Raw genomic sequence first — 6710 nt, 5'->3', positions numbered from 1 at the left:
GACATGGTGTTGAAGTCTGCGGTGAAGAGAGAAGAGAATTCTGGAACTTCAAGAGTCGAATGGCCGATATTTTTGGAAATGATGGTGACTATGGCAAGCTTGCTCGGCATCAATGTATAATCAATTAAGGGGTGCAGCAGTTCAAGGTAAATTGGTTGTATTTTTCTTTGTTTTGGTAAATATAAGATATGTCTCTAATATCCTTTGGATATCCTTATTTAATTGTTGGTGTCTGTCTCTACTCTCCCCATGTCTGAGATCTCATGGAGATATTATATTTCGAAGTTTGACCTTTTGTAATTAGGTCTGATCTCTCAAGTGAATACTCTTATATGTCAAGTGAATACCAGTTTAACCTTCTGTATTCACGACTATAGTAGTATTTTGTTCTTTATTGATTCTAGTTGAAGTGAATATTTTATTTCCAACTCAAGTGAATAATTTCGTAGTTTCAAACAATTGTTTTAATAGTCAAATGTGACAGATAATGCACCATCCAACAACTTTTGTCGTCCGTCTATTATTTAGAAAATTTCCCACGACTTCCTAAAGAGACAAGAAATCAAAAGAGAAAGGAACACGCGAATAGAAAGCGTGAGATATTCTGGAATGTTGAGAGACAATACAGTCAACATATAACAAATGGGCACTATCTCCCAATACAACATTAACAAATGGGCATTGTCTCCTAATCTCTTCCCAAGTTCTGTTCTGAAAACAAACAGAGTGCTATGCACAAGCTGAAATATCGCCAATGTGTTCTTTGTTATTTTGCCGTAGCCTTTCTTATCTCTTGTCTTAAAGCTTGATAACTTCATTATACACCTTACATCACATAATTTATACTTAGGTTAACACTTTAACCTATAGTTTGTAAACTAACAACAACCCATTATCATATGGGCTTAAATAACTTAACAAGCGCAAAAACCTCCTACACGCTTTTTTCTTCCATTCACGACTTCTCCTCTTCTTCTCCTCAAACACATCGATGCTTTTCCTTGATTCTTCTTCTTCCAAACACTCTGATTTCACCAATTTGTTGTGTATTAATCAAAGATTGATTTCCAACATAATGTCGATTCCCCTGTTTCAGATCGTGCATTAGTCATGCATCTTGCTCAATCGCAGATTTCCATGCTTATGGATGAAGAACCTCGGCTCAAAACCAAACGTCACTCTATTTTCGTCCCCCACAATGACTGACAATCCTTCATCACCTCAAATCCTCCTCACTAGCAACAGGGGGAGTAACAGAGCCATCAAGATAACCTGACTAGGTCGTATCCATCTAACAAGGCATGGACTTGACCGTACTTCACATCAAGAAATTTGAGGCAGTAAGCTTGGTCACGTTTGACATGTTGACGCAGTTAAATCAAAGGTAGCAACGATCTAACTTTGTGATGTAGACATGGCTGAAAGAAGAAAAGGGGAAACAGAGAAACGTGAGCAACAAGGTTTGAAGGGGAAGAGAAAGAAGAAGTCAGCGAGAAGCGAGAAGAGGTGGCGGAGAAAAAAAAAAAAAAATTGTTAGGTTTTTAGGTCTTTGGATACTATATGGTAAGCCTCACTTGTATTATTAATAATTTATTATGATGAGAAATGATTTACAACATATATAGGCTTGTACACAATGGTTTAGCCTATATATGGCTAACTAATTACAAATATATCTATGTTACAGCCACTACTACAATCAAAGCAGGGATCCTCCTCACTCACTCCGATCCCCGTGCTTATGGCAGCAACAACAACCTTCTTGGCCAACCAACTCGTCACCGCATCCGATCCGCCTCAATACTCTTCTGCTCAATATCTAGAATTCTCATTTACCTTTTATATTAGTTGTTCTCGCTCTATCACACTCTAGTCTATGTTTTAAAGAGCTTCTCAGTTCACGATTGAACTCTTGTTCGTTCTTACAAGTCAATGTAAGGTTGAGAAAATCTTGAAGTAAAACTTAAAATCAAATTCGGGTCCTTGTTTCTCATGAGAATCTATGGCGAAAGCCTTTATGTATGATGTATCTAATGATCCTGAATAATAAGCTAAGCTCCAGGTCTTAGAAAACTCATCATTTTCTACGTGAGAGGAAGTCTTTAGGGAAAGCTTGATGAGATCACTATCCAAAGGTCTAAGTCCGGAAGGCTCTAACGAGGCAAGGTTCAATCTTTCATCTCTCAAACCAACCCAAGTGATCAAAATGGCTTTTAACGGAAACCTTCGAGACTTGGGAAGAATGAAAATGATCGTAAGGGCCTTCGGATTCATGATGAATTGATGATGTGAAACGTAAGCACGCCATTCTCCTTCTACTGGTGGAGGATCACTAGGTACGCAACGAACTCGGCCTCAGAACTGGTGGTCGTATACCTTGTCGCATGTCTAAATCAACTAATCTTGTAAGGGAATCATTAAGGCCTCAGAACAAAATTTTACAAAAAAGGAGACGAACATATTATCATTCACTAAAAGGACTCTGAAAATAGAAAGAAGCCGGATTACAAGTAAGACTCTGGATTTGATATTTTTTTCCTCTTGATGGCTAAGCTTGGAATCCTTGTCGAACAGGAAACCCAACAATTTGACACGCATGCATGAACACGCACAGCCATCCGAGAAGTTGACGACGCGCTCCATGTTCTGCGAGTGAAACTCGGCTCCGCTAACTTGCTCTTCAAAGTAACTCAGGGATGGGTGTGGTGATGAGAACATAACCGGTTAACTGGAGTAAACCGACATTATCTAGGTCGAAGATAGAGTTGAGATTATCTTGTCTTTGTTTATCCTAAATTTAGTGGGATTGTATCTCCACTTAGTCACGTATCTTAACTGTAGATTTAGTGGGTTAGTTTCTTTCTCTTCTTGTGTATTTAAACATCATCGATTAGCAAATATGAAGGATAGACTTAATTTACCAAAAGAAACGTGTGTTTGTTGTGTGTGTTAACACATCTCTTTAGCTTTGAAGACTGAAGAGGGACCATTTTATCATGTGGGTTAGCTAAAAAGGGCCAAAGTGAAGCAGTCGAACTGCTTTGGCTGACCCCAAGAACTCTCCATAGAACTAATTAACTTCTTGGGTGGTTACCCGCTAGAACTAGCTCCCTCTTCCCTCTGTTCCGTGTCCCTGAACAAAGACTCTTCCATTTTGTGGTGAATGATGGCAAGATCCACTGCTTTGATGTTCATGTTTTAGCTATGATAATCTCGCAAAACAGTTTTTTTTTTTTTTTTTTTTTTTTTTTTTGCAAATATAAAAAAACTAAACTATATATGATCAAGGAGAACTTAAATTAATAACCAAAAAAGGTGTGCTTATCGATTTGTTGTCTAGGGTTTTTGTCTCTCCACAACCTAGCTGTCCCTCTTCTCTTTTCATCTAAAATATATGTTTCCATGGATAAAGATAAGTGGCTGAAGAAATGCTCTGCATCCACAGCCGATGTATAATTTTCTTCCTTATATGGCTCTCTTCTTTACTCAGTGTTTAACAAAAAAAATTTCTCTATTAACGGTTTCTTTACAATTTGACTGGATTTTTTTTTTAGGTTGAAGCAGTCACGCATAAATGTAAGAAAAACGATTTTTTTTTTGTTTTGTTTTGTAGAATCAAACATGCATATACTGTTGTGTGAATATAATCAATGCACAAAAAAAACAATACACAACCAAACATTTTTTTTTTCTTTTCCAACATTATTTATTAGATATAATTAATGCACAAAAAAACCCTACAGATTGAAATTTTCTTCTCGTTTAAAACTGAACCAACAACAATCATGACTTCATATTCATCAAATGGAACTAGTAGCAAGAGCATGTACTAAACTGTATGGCTCATTGGTTGTAAAGACAACGTCAAACCAGCTTATCGTCCCCCAAATCTCTCCGTTTTGGCGTCTTTCAATCGCAATTTCCGCACACCATATTGTTTCATCTTTGTGGTTCTTATCAATATCATACCCATACTCTTCCCACAAAACCACCATTTTCCCTCCATAATCCACCAGTTTACCATTACGCATACGAGGATAAGTAGGCAAGTTTTCCAAACCCTTCAAAGTTGTCCATAACTTTTCTTTGTGATCATACCAATCGATCATCATGTTATTGTAACGGTAGAACACATTCTCTATCACACAATAAGATGATGCGAGAGTCCATCCAGTATCCATTGCTAAGTCTACCGTTCTCCATCTACCTTTATTCAGCTTACAAGTCCCTAGCTTTCCCTTGGACCCCACATAGATAGTTCCTTCATACCCAACACTATCGTACTTAAAGCTTTTGCATAACTTCTCGCTAGGGATTCGTAAAAACTCCCAAGTTTGGGTCTTCGTATCAAAAACTTCTATCCAATTTGTGGAATCGAGATTTTCGCGGCCTCCAATTACATACATTTTTTCATCAACGACACAAGCAGATGGGAACACACGTGTCACCTGCATGCTTGGTGCCTCACGCAATGTGTGAGAACGACAATCAATGACCTTGACGTTAGAGGATACATTCTGATGTATTAATCCGCCAATGACGTACATATCAGAACCAATCATTGCAACATCCGACCTAAATGTAGAGGGAGAAATAGAATCAACAAAGATCGGCACCAATATTTTTTTGGAGCTATTTGGTCTCCGACAAAGAGTAAACCAACGTAGTGTGTTTAGAGTCGTCACAGCTTTGTAAGCATACGTAGAGACAATTCTCGGTGCGGTTTAAAAGAGCTCGGGTCTGGTAAAGCTCCGTTGAAGTAACGAAAGAACGAAACTTCTTGGAAACTAAGGAAAGGGTTGGGTAGTGTAATCTTGAGACGCGGGCTAAACAGTTTAATATCAGATCATCTGGAAGCATCATAATTGTTGGTGGTCGCCTTTTAAAAAAAAAATAAACTATATTTTTCTGCCTTGCGGTTGCTTTTTTTATGTCTCCACCAAGAACATCGTTATATAGGGAATTATTATTCCTAATCTCATGTGTATTATGTAATTCTTGTTAGACCTAATTCAATTAGAAATCCCTTTTAAGTAATATATCTATAATAATATATAAGATATACATATATACATATATATAAAAATCTTAATTTCAAAGATATCTTATAAAGCTTAGTTTTAAAGATACTCATTAACAAGATCGTGACAAATGTCAATTGTATTGATAAGATGTCGACATGTGTCATTTCTTAATTTATAAAAATATTTAAAAGTAAAAAAAGTAAAAGTTCTAAACCTATTATAAAAAAAAATTCTATACATAAATAACAAAAATACTTATTTATATATATTTTTAAAAAATGAAAAGTAATTTCTAATTTATTATGTCAATTGTATTGATAAGATGTCGACACATGTCAATTCTAAATTTATAAAAAAAAAAATTAAAAGTAAAAAAAGTAAAAGTTCTAAACCTATTATAAAAAAGGAATTCTATAGATAAGTAACAAAATTACTTATTTATATATATTTTTAAAAAATAAAAGTAATTTCTAATTTATTAAATTATCAATGTAATTCCATTGGATTTTTTGGTATTTATGTAATCCTATAATATAAAATTTGGTTTTGAAAGTTAGCCATTAACATGATTGTGACAATTGATTTTTTTTGTTAAGATAAGTGTAGATTTAATTTTTAACTTTGTTTATCATTATACATATTTTAATAATTATGAAAGAAAACTAGATAACATATACTACATTCCATCTTGCAACAATTATGTACTAAATATACATATGAAAATAAAAATCATTGTTATAATATCAAAGTATAAGTTTTAAATTATTTGCTTTTTATTCAATTTATATATATATATATAATATAATGTATATTATTTTGTGTATTTTGATTTTCTTATTCTTTTTTTACCTACTTGAGATTATGAAATAACTTTTTTGTTTCTCAAAATTTATTAAAAATTCAAAGATTCTATAAGCAAATGAATGGTCAATAGCTCAAAAAACATTTGTGTATATTTTTGTTAGCTCACACACATATTTGAATAAAGAACAGATTTTTAGTAGCATTTTCAGTAAATTCTTAGAAAGAGGATAGTTTTGAAAATTAGTATATGAAATTCCTCCTTTTAATAAAATTGAAAAAGTGTAGCTAAAATTTTTGGATGGTTTATATCAACATAAGTCATATGTGGTATAAAAATAAATTTTTTGCCACGACATTATTTTTAAACTATATTCCGACTTTTCTTCAATAAATTTGTTTATATTTATTTTTGTAAGTGAATTTTTAACATATTTTTTAGGTTTCAAATCCTAACTCTGTATGCTTAAATTTATGGTTGGTGTGATTAAATTTTTAAATATTATTTACATATCATTATAGTAAAAAACCGCTAACTCTGTAAAAAAAAAAAACATGTATCAATCAACATGCATATCACAAAGATTATAATCTAGGAACAATCTATTATTAAATTTTTGAGCTATTGGATATTATAGTTTTTTTCATATTCAATATAATCTCATAAGAATTTAAAAAAAAACCTAATCATTTGAGAGGAAATAAGAATGTTTGATTGAAAACTATTTTTTTTTTGTCGTCTGATAGAACTTTCGAAAATGTCTGAACAATGAAAGAAAAAGCAAAACCAAGAGGAAAGAAAATAACAAAACACAACTAAGCCGCCTCATCCCTCACTTGATTATGAAGCCAAGAAGGCCCTCCAAGTGAAAGATAAGACTGAAG

At 33.5% G+C, this 6710-nt stretch overlaps 1 pseudogene; it reads right to left on the bottom strand.

Annotated features, from left to right (window-relative positions):
- Positions 1–3750: 3750 nt before the first annotated feature.
- Positions 3751–4884, bottom strand: LOC104725586 (F-box/kelch-repeat protein At4g23580 pseudogene; annotated as a pseudogene).
- Positions 4885–6710: the final 1826 nt, after the last annotated feature.

The sequence above is a fragment of the Camelina sativa genome, chromosome 11 (genome assembly GCF_030686135.1).
Source record: "Camelina sativa cultivar CO46 ecotype springtype chromosome 11, ASM3068613v1".
In the NCBI taxonomy this organism is placed as follows: Eukaryota; Viridiplantae; Streptophyta; class Magnoliopsida; order Brassicales; family Brassicaceae; genus Camelina; species Camelina sativa.
Note: the sequence above shows the minus strand (reverse complement) of the source record. Positions and strands in the feature narration are given on the sequence as shown.